The sequence below is a fragment of the Thermobia domestica genome, chromosome 2 (genome assembly GCF_964235325.1).
Source record: "Thermobia domestica chromosome 2, izTheDome1.hap1.1, whole genome shotgun sequence".
NCBI lineage: Eukaryota > Metazoa > Arthropoda > Insecta > Zygentoma > Lepismatidae > Thermobia > Thermobia domestica.
This window is the reverse complement of record NC_137455.1, coordinates 222708843-222724285: the sequence shown is the minus strand read 5'-3', so window position 1 is coordinate 222724285 and position 15443 is coordinate 222708843. Positions and strand designations below refer to the sequence as shown.

The 15443-nt window shown below is 35.7% G+C and overlaps 1 protein-coding gene across 1 annotated transcript in view; it reads right to left on the bottom strand.

Annotated features, from left to right (window-relative positions):
* Nucleotides 1–917: 917 nt before the first annotated feature.
* LOC145678381 (zinc transporter ZIP3-like) overlaps nt 918–15443 on the bottom strand; it is a 295838-nt gene continuing 281312 nt past the window's right edge. The window contains exon 3 of the mRNA XM_081748455.1: nt 918–1409. The gene's annotated coding sequence lies outside the window, so the exon portion shown is untranslated. The remainder of the gene's footprint in view (nt 1410–15443) is intronic.

Below are 15443 nucleotides of genomic sequence, written 5' to 3'. Positions count from 1 at the left end.
CTCTTATCAGAACTCTATTTCAAAGCGAAATAAAAAGATCTATCACCTTATTTATAGTCAGTTCGCGGTTGGCCCATAAATTATTAATTTCAATTGTTATAAATAAAGACTTAACCATTCTACGAACATAACTTTATAAAAGTTGATGAGTGCTCTCAGAACTCTCATCAGAACTCCATTTCATTGCAAAATAAAAGAGTTCGATCACCTTGTTGACAGTCGGATTGCAAGTGGTCCATAAATTGTTAATTTGAATTGTTATAAATAAAGATTTAACCATTTTACGAATAGAAAATTATAGAACTTGACGAGTGCTACTCAGAACTCTCATCAGAACTCCATTTTATTGCGAAATAAAGGAGTTCTATCACCTTGTTTACAGTCGGTTCACAAATGCTCCATAAATTGTTAATTTAAATTTTTATAAATAAAGATTTAACCATTCTACGAACTGGCCTTTATAGAACTTGACGAATGCTACTCAGAACTCCATTTCATTGCGAAAAGAGTGTTCTATTACTTTGTCTACAGTCGGTTCGCAAATGGTCCATAAATTGTTAATTTAAATTGTTATAAATAAAGGTTTAACCATTCTGCGAACAGAACTTTCTGGAACTTGAGTGCTACTTAGAACTCTCATCAGAACTCTATTTCATTACGAAATAAGAGTTCTATCACCTTGGTCACAGTCGGTTCGCAAATGCTCCATAAATTGTTAATTTAAATTGCTATAAATAAAGATTTAATGGTTCTACGAACAGAACTTTATAGAACTTGAAGAGTGCTACTCAGAACTCTCATCAGAACTCAATTTCATTGCGAAATAAAAGAGTTCTATTACCTTGTTGACACTGGTCAATAAATTGTTGATTTAAATTGTTATACGTGAAGCTTTCAGATCTTAAGAACTCAAAATATTTATCACTTAACATAATTTAATGCTTCAAATACATAGAAATTGTATTTACAATTAAACACTTACGTTATAAAAATACAGATTAATAACGATATCTATCGTATAGTCAAGGAACTGTTTTTATCCGAAAACACAATCTACAAATGTAAATCAATATCTACTATAAAATACAAATATTAGTTGCATCGTCAGTATTATTTTAGGTACATCATTAAATGATGTCACTTCAAAGTCCGTTAAATCCTTTGTTTTATGTAACTGAATTTGTTGTTCATATACATAATATTTATCTAACGTATGAAAATCACATGTTCGCATATCACTTTTTTCACTTCTTTCGACGAAAAAAATTGCATATAAAACTTGTTTGTCATTCCATGAGATCGACTTAGATACTGACTAAGAACTTATCCATTCACTCAAAGATAATCACTACAGCAGATTGGTTCTTCATGTTGAAAAGCACCTTGAGTCTTGCCACATTACAGGATACCTGAAATAAATAAAATCATAATTTAGTACATTCTGCATAGAATTAAAAACTAAACTAATGTTGTGATTGCAAATTCTTTCAACCTGAGAGAGCCCAAGGTGTACCTTCGAGTCATCATCATGTATTATTCATGACGTATTACTTGTTTGTGTATATTTTTATATTCTCTCTCTTTCTTTCTTTTTGTTTGAATTCTTATGTTCTGTATATTCGTATTTTGATTATGTATTTTTTTATAGTTTCTTATTTGTCCTAAAAAGTAAGTATAAATATTACCTAAAAACACTAAAATGTCTTACTGGGTTCCTATTAAATTAGACAATTCATTAAGCCGGATCTTATTGACCTCTCGTAATAAATCGCCTTTGGTGAGAGTGGTTCTGAGTTCGCTTTCCGGTAGAAACACCCATCATAAGCTAGGTTTTCCTAATCTACACCAGGCAAATACCGGGATGGTACCTAACATAAGGGTCTTAGGCCGTTTCCTTCCTTCTCCGTTCTTTTCTCCTTTCCCAACTCCCCAGGTACTGTGATCGCCGAGGGGCTTCATCCTCTTACGTGACGGGTTAACATGATCATAGATGCCGAAAGCCCAGAAATCTAATTCCTAATCCTAATCTTAATCTTGTAATACTTCATACTCTCTGTATCTATTCTTATCGATTGCTATCATTTTGTTAGAATAATTAGGTTTATTATAAATAAATTTTATACAGGGTGTTTCAAAACAACACCGACAACGTTTGGGAGGTGATTCCTGACACCAAGATAAGACAAAATTTATAGACCATCCTGGGTGCACAACTCCTTCCTTTCGGAGTTATAGGCTGCCGAAAACATGAAAAAATTAACTTTAAAGGTTCATAGGTCCAAAACTATGGGACCTACCGTAGTCGGGTCAAGATTTCACCTTATGAACTAGTATGTGCCCTATCCAAATATCCATGTTTCAGAATCCTAAAGGTACTCACGCAACCGGTTTTATAAAGAGAGTTTGCCTACGGACACATAATTGGAAGTACACACGAACTACCTCTATAAAAATGGTTACGGAAGAACCGCAGGATTCTGGAATATAGATATTTGGATAGGGCACATACTACTTCCTAAGTGAAGTCTTGACATGACTACGATAGGCCCCATAGTAATGGAGCTATGGATCTTTAAAATTTATTTTTTCATGTTTTCGGCAGCCTGTAACTCCTAAAGGAGGCATTTGTGCACCCAGGATATTTTTTGTCTTATCTTGGTGTCAGGAATCACCTCTCAAACGTTGTCGGTGTTGTTTCGAAACACCCTGTATATTTTATTTGTAGAACCTCATGATTGATTTTATATTGTGATTGTAACATATCAACAAGAGAACAAACACTGCTACGCATTATTATCCACGCATCTGATTGCAGTAGTGTTATCTTTCCTTTTAAATTTTAATGCTTCCAATTATATATTTATTGTGGTTCCAAGTCGAACTATATACAGGTGGCGCACGAAATGTCATACATTTAAACTTCCTAATCTGATTTTTAATGTACAAAATATGTGATACAACTGAACATTGACTTATTCTTTGGAATATGCATGATTAATGACCCTGAAGGAGATGTTCAACGTATTATCTTTTTAGCGTATCATCTCTGTGAGATGAACATTGACGTTATTTATAATCCTACGACATAAGTCCTCTACAATTCCCTGAAAAAATGTCAGAGTGGTTGCTCACATTTCCATGAGATTTTGTAGTTTGCTCTGGTAGAGAGTTTCCTTTAAATGTACTCATAAGAAGTAATCACAAGGGTTAATATCCGGACTGTATGGCAACCACATTACACCATGTGAAAAACGTTCAGTATATCGATGGACCATCACACAGAGCTGAAAATGTTCATGCAGGAAGGCCAATATAAGGCTGTATAATGTAGAGCTCCGTCTTACATGAACTACTGAGTTTCCATTGGTAATCCTGTTGCATAGAGTTGAGCAACAAAACTATTTTGCAACATGTCCATGTAGCTTACACTGCTGCCTGTCTCATTGAAAATATGGCTCAATGATCCGTGGGTGGAAATCGCAGCCCAGGCACACAGTTTAACCCCATAATTTTCTGTCTCATGCACTACATTAGGAACATCTCGTGGCCAAATTTTCACATTCTGCTTTAGGTGAACGCAAACCTAATCACAGAATCATGTGTTGTGAATTACTGCAAATCTTGCGCTACAGCCTATTCAGCAAACTGAAATCCCCCACCTTCGTCTGCCACGATTAGTTTATGCAACACTGTAATTCTGTGTGGGAATAACTACAAATCCTTCTGTATTATTCTTGCAAGAAAGCAACGTGCAATGCCTAACTCAGCAGAAGCTCTTCTGGTCGACTTACTGAAGCTCCGTAACAAGGTTACTTGTACCGTGGCGATTCTCTGGAGTACGGACTGTGAAGAGAGGGGGTTGTTTCTTTTCCAAAACACTATTATTACTTTCACACTTTGTGGATATTCTATACACAGTGTGCTTGCAAGATGCCCATCTGGTACGAAAATGAACACGAAAATGTTCCTGTGTTGTAGTCAGGGGCGGATCCAGGACCGACTTCTGGGGGGGGGGGCGGTGGGTTGTCATACTGCTACTTTTAAGGGCTCCGAACTTTAGGATGGATTTTATTTATCTATATAAAATAAGAAAGCTTGCTCTTCTGGGGGGGAGGGGGCGATCGCCCCGATCGCCCCCCTCTGGATCCGCCCTTGGTTGTAGTCATACTCTTTGTTTCAGCGTAAAAAAATCAACACAATTTTCACTTTCTGCTCAAGCTTTACCAGCGTTGACCGCTATGTTGAGAACAAACGAACATCACACCGCGCATGCGAAGTACTCACGAAAGCTGAGACATGCATGAATCTACGTTACACATGCCAAAATTGGAACACTAAACTTTCGTACTTAAATTGTATTACATATTTTCAGTGCACTACCCTGTATATTCAAAAGTTTTAATTGTATGTTGTCTCACAGACATCCTATTGCTTAGTTAGAGACTGAGGTATTTGGGGTTCTCCAGAGTTACATTCTATTTATTTATACTATAAACATGTAAAGCATTAGTTTATTTAGAATGTATGTTCTTCATTATTTTAGAAGTAAAATACGCAATTTGGAATGAAATTGTTTAAGATGCTTAATTTTCAGAACTCCAAACAACTCTTAGTATAAATTATTATAATGACTGCCATAGCAACAGTCTTTTTAATGTATAGACTTATGAATATTCAATATTGTGCTTGCATCAAGGGAGAACAAAGGAAAAAAGTGTATATCTAAACGACTAAGAGAGTTTAAGAAAGGTCAATGGGCAAGAGTTCAAGATTTAACGAGCTCTACTGTTAATCGCAAGGCTGACTGTCTTAAAAGAATTAGAAAAGAACAAAATATTATTTAATAAAAATAATATGCCTTATACAGAGACGCGTGATTAGTGCCATACTAGACTTCGACTAACATATGTTTCCTGCAGTGGCGGATCCAGGGTAGCGATCGGCGAAACTTTCTTATTTTATATATATATATATATATATATATATATATATATATATATATATATATATATATATAACCCATCCCAGAGTTTGAAGCTCTTAAAAGTAGCTCTAAGTAGCAGTATGACAACCCACTGCCCCCCCCCCCAGAAGTCGGTCCTAGATCCGCCCTGGTTTCCTGCAATAGTAAGGCCTTTAATAGTTTATTAATCGTACGTCAAAACGACTCTGCATAAGGCGGAATACTGTATTTTAAAATACTGTTGAACTTCAAAAGAGAATGCAAGAGTAGGCGAAAAATGAGGTGCGATTTGAAGGTCACTACACAATATATTATATTTTATATTGGTTCGTGATGTCCGCGTTAAGTAAAAAGAAACGTCAATTGTCAATAAGTAAATCTTTTAAAACATTTTTATTATGATACTCAGCTTTCTAGTTATGAGTCATACTAAATAATCTTAATAGTTCTAGGATAAAGCCCCCCCACCCCCACCCCACACACAGAGACATAGAGAGAGAGAGAGAGAGAGAGAGAGAGAGAGAGAGAGAGAGAGAGAGAGAGAGAGAGAGAGAGAGAGCGAAACGAAATGACAAATGACGAAGTACTATTATCACCATTTTATTGTCGACAGTAAAATATCAAAGTATGGATATCTAAGATTACTAAAGCCATTTAAAATATAACAGCTATCATAAAATATTATTTCTTATTCTTTACTGCTGGTATTAGGAAATATTTCGCGGTTTCTATTAACAACTTCGATCAAAGTAATTGCACCCATATATCGTCTTCTTCAATTCCTGCTAACATTAAGTATGATATATAGGGTGTTCCACAATGGGGATTGCCTTGTTTGAATGTTAATAACAAAGAAGGTATTAAAGATAATCTCATCAAATTGTTATTATTTGGCACTCTCACGGCTAGTGTGTGCGTAGCCGTTAATTTGGTTTTGTTTTCTTTTCCATTTATTTATTTTTTAAAATTTCAGTTCAGTTGCCAATAACGATAAATACTTGACAAGATGGCTGGGAACCTTTCCTTTGAGCAATGAAAGTGGATTTTAAAATGTTTCTGGAAATGTGAGGAACCTTTTAGAAGTGCAGAGACGATGGCGGGCAGAATTTGATACTGCGCCACCGTTATGTGTAACAGTTGCGAAATTACGCAACAACTTTGAGAGAGACTGTGTGTAATCTGAAGAAGGGACGATGTGGCAAGAAGAAATCAGCAGCGGACGAAATTGGGGTGGAAGCAACGTTACAAAGTTTCACAAAATCTCCGTCCACAAGGTAAGCTCTGAGTGAATCAAGTGTAAGCTAATGAAGTGTTCATCACTTTTCAAAGCAAGCAAAGTGGAAACCCTATATTCTCAGGTTGTTTCACGCATCAGTGAAGATGATCCAGATAGGCGCCTCCAATTTTGTGAATGGATTTGTGCTAATGAACAGTTGAGTGATTTTGTTGTTTGGTCTGATGAGGCGACTTTTAAATTGAATGAAATAATCAATTGCCACAACTGGGAAAGAGCTAATCCCAAGTTACGGGAGGCGAGCTGTTAATCTTCCTGGATTATGAATGCGGTGTAATACGTCTGTCAGAGGATTTGTTGGGTCATTCCTTTTTAAAAGAACGGTGGCAGCAGGGTGCGAAATCCTGGGGAGGATGAGGGGGAATTCCCCCTCACTTACTGCTTTTTGAAAATAATCCCCTCCACCGCAGAGTTACTTGGGGGGAAGATAATATGCAGATATTTGTCAGAAGTCATACATATTTCTTGAAAATGTAACGTTAGTTTCCCTACAAAATACTTTCAAAGGCACACGTACCCCATTAATAGAAGTTCAACACACTTATCAATATATTTACAAATATTTCAGTAGGAAAAGTATAACGAAAGTCATCGAAGTGCAGTTAGCGTTAAGCAAAATGAAAAATGCAGTGAATAATTAAACTGTACTTTGATCTGGCAACGCTGAAAACAAAATAGAGATGAGATCCGAAGTAACTATTATTTTTTGTCCTCCTACTACTAAGGTGATCATACTTGAGTGCGGTGTTATTGACTTCTTGAATGCAACAAAAATGAAACGTAGGAAGAGTGCTATGAATAATGTAATTACAAAATACTTCAACGTTAATTCTGAGTCAGACAATAAAGTTGGCAAACTAAATAGTGACATGTTACTAATAATGGGTCCCATTCACGAACAAAATCAGTGACGAATTCAGTAGTGGTGAAACGGGTGAAGGTGAAAAGAAGTGTTTTTAGTGCAAATGTGATGGAAGCTTCTAAAATACATTTGTCAGAGAGTTCGGGTGATGGAAGTGATAACAATGTCAAGTAAAATGAACTGAAATATAACATTGTTAGAAGAAAGTCAACCGTCCATGGAATGGAAAGGATTTCAGAATTCGTGGAAACATGATAAATCATGGTTTATTTTCGAAATGAAAGCAGGACAGGGGGTGATGATGTGTAATGTTTGTAAACTGCATGCTTCTTTTGTGTGTAAAAGCAATAAGATTAAAACTGCCAATAATGACTTGACGTGATCATCGAAAGGTGTTTCTCGGAAAAATAAAAAGAAACATTTGGATGCCGTATACAGACATGAACTAAGTTCAGTTCATCGGTTCTGCTTAGAAGCAGAAGTCAGAAAAAGGCACTGGAAAAAGCACAGAAACAGCACGGGAAACGTGTCTGAGAAAGCAAGAGCAGCAATTGGATGTAACGATAAAAGTATTTCATACCGTACTGTATATATTAATGCAAGGCGAGGTTGGAGTTTCAGGGATCACCCAGAACTGATCAAATTACAACGTGCAAATGGTTTAGACATGGGAATTCACCTACTTGGATAACACATTTCATTACAGATCAGCTACACAAGACATTGGTAACATTTTTGAAGTATATTGATTGCTTTTCTATATCTGTTGATGAGTCTACAGATCGATTCTCTGAAAAGCATTTGATTCTGTATATTATGTACGTGGATGAGAGGAATATTGCTCGAAGCTATTTTCACAAACTAGTACGCATTGAGAAGGCAGACGCAAAAGCAATAGAAATGAAGATCATTGAAGCTTTCGCAAAGGATGTAATTGATTCTGATATTATTAAAGATAAACTTGTGGGTCTTGGATCAAATGGCGCATCGGTTTTCATAGATGAGCACGATGGAGCTGCTGCTTGTATTAGAAGAAATTTTGCTCCCCACTTAGTCAGTATTCATTGCATGGCTCATAGGCTTGATTTAGTAACAGAAAACAGAAAAAGTTTTTGAGTCGTGAACACAGTACACCACTTCGAAAATCTGCTTGACGAACTTTATAAAGTCTTCGGTAAGCCTTCTGAATTTGCTCGCCTCGAAAACATTGCCAAAGTCATTGAAGGTGTTTTGAAAGTGAAGAAACTGTTTCGAATCCGTTGGATTTCCAGTAAAAAAAGATGTGCTCTTAGCCGTATATAGAGACTGTCTATTCATAATTGATTATTTGTCTTCTGCCGAAGTCAGAAAAGAATCAAGTGAACAAACAGTGGCAAAATTTGAAGGTTTATATCGTAAGCTAACTTCAAGACAAACCATACTTATGTTAGAGAAGACAAACCATACTTATGTTAGAGTTGCTTTTAGACATTACATATGTATTAACTACGGTGCATATTAATAAAGGACATGAGCAAATAAACACGGATTTATATTTGAACAAAAATAAAATTAAATACTTAAATGGCCAATTATTTTTAGGGGTAACACTAGATAATAAGAATAACCTAGCCTGGTAGGTCACCAATTAGAACAATACCCTTATTTTTATTTTTGATGGCTTATTAATGCAAGCTTGTAGAACACATTAAAGGTCAATAAAATACAGCACAAAGTTTTAGTTCGGAGTACACTTTCCTTGCAATGTTCAAGTTTTATTCAATACGGAATAGCATAATTGGAAATGACTGTTTTACGACAAGCTGGTAAGCTTAGGTTAGCTTCTTTTCTTTCTGATAGGTTATGATTTTGTGTACATGTATTACGTTTAAAAGAACTTTCCCCTCACTTTGAATGAGATGATTTCGCACCCTGGGTGGCAGGTGTAGAGTATCTTAACATATTGCAGGAGTGCCAGCAGTTCATCAACTGCACCCAGAGGACAATTGTTTTTCCAATAAGACGGCACACCAACATTACCATCAAGACGTGTGGCAATTCCTGGATGAAACATTGTTGAGAAGCCGACGAGAAAGTGTACAGTATTCACACAAATCTTCCAATCTAATAACACTTTTAGACTTCTTTCTGTGAGGAATTCTAAAAAATACTGTCTACGCCACAAAATCATGTACGCTGGATGCCATGAGAGAGGCGATTGAGAGTTTGAGACTGCCTGTGAAATCATTCCAATGGAAACAATATTGCCTGTTTCTTGATCTGTTCCTCATCGTTGCCAACGATATATTGCTGCAAGTGGAGGGCATTTTGAACATATTCCACACTAGAACTTCATCAGTAATATTTTGAAGATCTTTGTGACTTAAAATCATATTTTACTTTGGTTCGAGTTATTAAAGTTCAAACAGTGTAAACCCCTTTGCTGGATATCCTGTATTTATTCGTTTTCTTCAGTTTTATTATTTATTAGTTGTAATTTTGAAGTATGTGTAATATACAATGTATATGCAGCTAAAGCACTTATAATTTCTTCGTATGCGTGTATTAATATCGTTAGTAAATAATGTCTCAGATCCAACGAAAGAAAAATAAAATTTTATTTGACTATTTATAGTCTGAATCAGAAATACCGTTACTCATAGAAAAAGTGTATATACACGTATCCTTCTTCTTCTGCTAATTTATTTTCCCATTTAGCTGTGGTCTGGAATTGCCGTCATCCATCTGTTTCTATCCTGTGCCAACGTTACAGCACACTACACCAGACAATCTTCGGACAATCTCCTCACTTTTTCTTTGGCGGGTCCCGCTCTCGTTTCCCATTCGGTTTCGTAGCATCCACTCGTTGAGCTACGTATTCCGAAGGTCTCCTTTTTATATGCCCAAGCTATTTCAGTCTACTTTCTTGTAGTTTTTTTTGCTACTGGCCTCACCTTTACTGTTTCTCGGATTATTTCATTTTTAATTCTGTTCTTTCGCATCACTCAACACACCCATCACACTTCTTCATCTCCCCAATATGCAACTTGTGTTCCTCGCTCTTCGTCATCCAACATTCCACTTGTAACGTATATAGCGTTTCCGTCGAAGAGAAAAAAAAAAGATTTCTGGTGGAATTATAATTGTATATTTGGATGTAAAGGTAGGAGTTAGGTAATACGGCTTCTACTCAATAGATGCCCTTCCACTTGTACGACGCAGTCTCACATTAGTTTCATTAATAAAGTTTATATAGTAGTATATTTAAATGTTATTAATTTGCATATCAAAATGGAAATGGTTTTCTTTAGTTTCAAATATTATTTATATTATTAATTAACTTAGAATCATATTTATTTTATTTCTTAAGTATTGGTAAGATTCAAGTTTATATCGAGAATGTAACTATAGATATTGGATTTCATATATAGAAAGATAGACTCTAGTGAGTTAGATTTTTTTTTTTAAGGAAAACTTGTAGAAGACAACGAAGCTCCAAAAGGTCAGTCACCTATGCTTAGTCAGCCTAGCCAACTATATTGTGAGTTGAAACTAAAAATTACTGTTTTATTTCTGTTAAGCAGCTATAAGAATACTGTATAGAACTAAAAAACCATAAAACACCCTGAGTTGTAACACTACCGAAAAGGCGACAGAAAGACTGATATTTGTCTATTGTCAAAATTTAACACATAGATATAAAAACAGAAGGACAATGATGTGTTAAAATCTTGGGTTGACCGCCGATTTCACAAGAATTCGAGCTGGCGTAGCGAATCTAGCAAAACAGGCTGTGAATTCGTTCCAGGTTTACCAGATGAAGCAGTTTGTAATATCAAATACTAATAATAATTAAAATATGTAAGAATTAGTGTGTTTAAGAGTCAATTATGTATTGGAAAGCTACGCGTACCCGTATTGTTTGTTTTACCTTTTCCGTCCTTCCGTATATCGTATCATAAAACTTTCTTTCAGCCGTGAAGAAAAAAAAAAAAAAAAATAACAAGTACTATCTGGTATTGGAGGGTGGAGTTTTGGCTTTCTGCTGGGGACAGACGGAACTGGGAATCCTTACCCTAAGAAATTGTTTCAAATAAAGTTAATAGAGGATGACAACTCCATACCACATATGTATATGGTAGCAAAGATATGTATATACTTGTAAGTAAAGTAGATGTATGTTTAATTTCATTCTATAATTAATAATTTGTATAATTGTCACGCGGAAGCAGAAAACTCCGAACTATTATGGTTGTCAGTGACATTGTTAATTCTTTCCGCTAGAGGGCTCCAGTGACTAGACACACATAAGAAAAGAACATATGTCAAGTGGTGAAAATATATTAACCGGCCTATTTTAAATGCAAAATTTTAAGGTTATATCAGAAGTGGACTATAACATATTTGGTATCTAATGAAAGGCCAAAGAATGCAGATTTTAGTGCTTGATTCGAAATTACGTGACAATCTATAAGAAGTGAATTATTTGCGTATAAAGTCAATGTAAATAAAAATAAACATACTTCCTTGCAAAGTTCCGTTAGCAGGTAGATAGACAATAGAAAAGGTTATCTATATTGAAAAGCCAGTAGCTTTGAGGCGAAGCACGACTCTTGGGCGTCAAACCCCTTTTACAAAACCGAAATTCTGGGGAGGAACAAAGCAGTTGGCGTTTAGATCGAGTCTGTGAAGTTGCTGCTCGTGTGAAAATAATTATTTTCCTGAACACTATATGTTCAACGGTGTTAGTTGCAACGGAAGATAAGTGCATATATTTATTTTAAAAGTGAACTTAATTAAGTGCGATAAGTTGCACCATTGGTGTTCAAAATAAGTTAAATAAACTGTGTCAGTTTTCTAGACTATATGCATTTTTAGATCCAATCGGACAACACTGGAAACGAATACATATATCTTACGTATGCAGCAACAAACCATTAAAATATATAGATAGAGAGAGATAGAAGTGCAACTATAACCAAGTTTGAAGTGGTTACACAGTGGTGGACTCAGTTATAATCAGGTACCAAGGACTTAATCTACCTTAGGATGCTACGGAAACCGTTTTAAAAGAATACTATCAACATGAAAGAATAGACACTAAAATTGTGATTAATGCTGTAAAGTAACGGACACACCTACGTGGAAATTAAAGAAGATGAACTGTGCAATAGATACAAATACATATTATTAACTATGAACTAGTGATAAAAAAAATCATAAGTTTTTTTTTTTTTTTTAAACTATTTTAGTTCAACTGTGAGCATATCTTATATCAATATCAATTTAGTGTTGTGATTTAAGTGATTAAGTGCTGTGTTTATAATAAAAGTGTTTATTAAACTACATGGAGTTATCAACTTCCCTAACGGAATTTCGGCTGGTATGGTAAGTACCAGAATAATTTGTTTGTTTCTTGCAGGTTTGCTGGATTCCATGCTCTTTAATATCAGATGTTCGAAACTAGTAAGGTAATCACACACCTATTCTTTGATAAACCAAGGTGGCAGATAACTCATGCGTAAGTCCACATATCAAAGAAAGTCCGAAAGGGGCTACAGGACTTTAAATAAGGAACTCACACTTACAGGAATGGCATTATAGAAATTTATATATATATATATATATTATTATTATATTTTTTTTTATCTTAGCTCTACCGACTTTTATCTAAATTTCAGTAATTTCTATTATTTTATTTGGCATATCTTTTGAGTTTCTTTAAATTTGGATGATACAACATTCCTGTAAGTAAAGGGGTAGTAAGAGAGAGATTTACATATGAGTTTCATACAGAGATTTCTCTTTTCCTCCCCTGCACTCCACATAATTTTGGCTTCCCAGCGTAAGGGCAATTACTACGCTTGTGTGCATAGTTATTTTACACATTAGTTTGGCACCTAGCGTAGTAGCAATATTATATGCTAGGATTACAGACAAAGGCGCAGTACAATCACATCATGTTGGCGTCCATGAGTGAGTGCTTAACCACGTTGATCATTTCTTTACTTAAATGTTTTAACACCCTACGTGTTTAGCAAGAAGTGTGCAGGTTACACAGTGTTGTTCACATCCTAGCATATAACCGAGTGTGTGATTACTTAAAGATTAGTAAAATTCTCGTGCAATGTATTTATTTTGTCCCAAATGCTTTCCAAAACATAATTGATATAAAAGTAAAATGTGTGTAGAAATGTGTTTATATATAATACTTGAGAAGTTGTAAACTTGAAGGGGGGAGATAATTTTATAGAGATAACATTTAGATAAAATAGAGATTCCTTCCTTTTTATTAGTGAACTCATTAGATTAATTAGAATTGATGGTTTTGACTAGGCTGAAAAGCAGAAAGATGAATGAAGAACTTAGAGATTTAAAACAAGCGCAAAGTATGTCATTTACAGAAGTAGGAGATCAGGGAGATGAAATTCAAGTGAGAGACGAAAACATAGAAGTAGGCAATGAGACAGATGGGATAGGAAACACAACTAGTTCATCAGACCCAGTGTTGCAATTCTTGATGCAAATGCAGCAAGAATTAAATAACAAAATTGATAAATCTCAGCAAGAATTAAATAGTAGGATAGATAGATCTCAACAAGAGTTACAGCGTGAACTGAAAACCGAAATTAGGAAAGAGGTGCAAGAGTTGGGCTCTAAACTAGCACAAACTCACCAGGAGTTAGATAGTAAAATTAGTGCATTGTCTAGTAAGCTAGAAGATACAAATGAAGAACTGAGAAATACAAGAAGGGATTTAGAACATTCACAGAAAGAGCTTGAATCTAGGCTGAGTAGGTCACTACAAAATACAGAGCAACAACTACATAACGATATAGAGAACACCGTACAACAATTAAATGTAACAGTAAATCAAGTTTCTGAAAATTTAGACCAGACAGCTAGAAATTTAGAAGAAGTTAGAAATGATCTAGGAAATAAGATAGGATCTTTAGAAGAGCAAGGTGATAATATTATTGGTCATGTCGAAAGAAATCGGGCAGAAGTAGAGACAAAATTAAGTGACATAATTTCTGTACACGCGAATGTAACGGATGAATTAAGAAACAGTATTGAGAGTGTAGATTCGAGAATAACTGGAAAAGTAGAGGCCATAGAAGAAATGATTTCTGCCAGATTAAATATCATTGAGTCAAATCGCGTAGAAGTCTCCTCACACACTAGCATTCCACCAGAACAGGCTATGCCCTCATGTTCACGTACTATTCCTAATGAAACAATTTCGCCGAGCATAGCACCACCTGCATCCTCTGTTTCACCACTCGATCATCAGACAGCACAGTTGTCGACATTCATGAACCCTTTTATTCATCGTGATCTAAGCCTTCCAAATTATCAGGGTACAGAGGACGAACCCCAAACATATAACTTTTTGCTAGACTTAGACAATTACTTCGCATTAACAGGTGTACCTAATGAAGCACGTTTGTCATTCATTAGTAGAACGTTAAAAGGGCCAGCACTTTCGTGGTTCAAAGTCATGCGTCAGAAAATTGTTACGTATGAAGAGTTTGTGATTAAATTTAGAGAAACGTACTTAAGTCAGGAACGATTGGCTACACTAAGAGCTAATTTGTTAACAGTTCAATTCGACAATAAGGTTCATAAAAATCCTTCTGATTTTCTGTTGAACATCCTACATCAAAATTCAATATTGGATCCTCCTGTAGACGAATCTTGCTTATTGAAACTCTTACCGAGAAAACTTCCAGTATATATATTTAGGACCTTAGTGGCTTCGAAACCACAATCTCTTACAGATTTACTCGCGATTGTGAACGAAGTACAGGCAACTCATTACGACCGAGATAGATTTCCTCCTCGTAGAAATATGAATATGTTGCAAGTGTCCTCTGAGAGGGTAGACACACATCCTCGTAGGAATAATAGAAGGAATGTCCCTTACACACGAGGACAGCAACAGAGAGACAATAGAGGCAATAGTAATGAGAGCCCAAATTCAGGTCATAACGGGAGAAGGGAAGGAGGTCAATCACCCCGTAATGAGCGCTACCCTTCACCTGAAAATAGACAAAACCACAGGGGACAGCGAGGTTCGAGAAGGGGAAATAACAACAGTACACGGAATCAAAACAACTACATTCCGGAGCAACAAATACAACTACTAGAAACCTATCATAATAGCGAAGGACAAGGTTACCAAACTAACCAAAATGCACCAAGTGTGACAGGTGGTCCTCATTATAACAACTGATGCTTTCCAGCGCATACAGCGGGAAAGTTGGATGTAGTACTTGTGAATAGAACATCTGATATCCAACAGACGAATAAAGCCCTGTGTGTGCTCGCAAATAATAGTTCTG